Here is a 579-nt window from a genome sequence, read left to right on the forward strand (position 1 = left end):
CTGCACAAGTAGTGTAGTAATTCAGGAGGTGAAAATACTGTGAAATTACATACATACAAATGGGAAGAAATTTGAAAGCATAACAACTGAACGTCTATGAAACTTATTAAACTATAATATTTTTTTAAACAATGCCACTTAAATGTGACATAAAATAGGCTATTATTGCAACCATATAGCCTATGAATGAATGAAAATGCATATTTTTCAATTAAAGAAAACTTAGAGTGTGGGCTGCTTCTGGTGCTTGGATTTCTACTTCAATAAAATAAGGTCCAAGTTTAAGAATGTGCTAGAAGTTAAATTATTTTAAATGTATTTTTTCCCCTCTATTTAACAGCATTAACTTATAATAGTGAAATATGTCTTCCCTCAGGTAGATTAAATGTTTTCCTGCCTTGCTAAATGTTGGGCTCATGATCAATAAGTTGCATTCACCCAAACTGATTTGCCAAAATCAAATCGCGGACATAAGCGCGAGTCCTCGCTGTGAAACAGGAGCAGCCGGCAGAGGATTCCGCTTGGTCGTAAAGCCTTCCTCAAACGGCTACGTTCACAAATAAAACAATATTTTGCGCA

Source organism: Sinocyclocheilus rhinocerous, unplaced genomic scaffold, assembly GCF_001515625.1.
Source record: "Sinocyclocheilus rhinocerous isolate Xijiao unplaced genomic scaffold, SAMN03320098_v1.1 scaffold839, whole genome shotgun sequence".
Lineage (NCBI taxonomy): Eukaryota > Metazoa > Chordata > Actinopteri > Cypriniformes > Cyprinidae > Sinocyclocheilus > Sinocyclocheilus rhinocerous.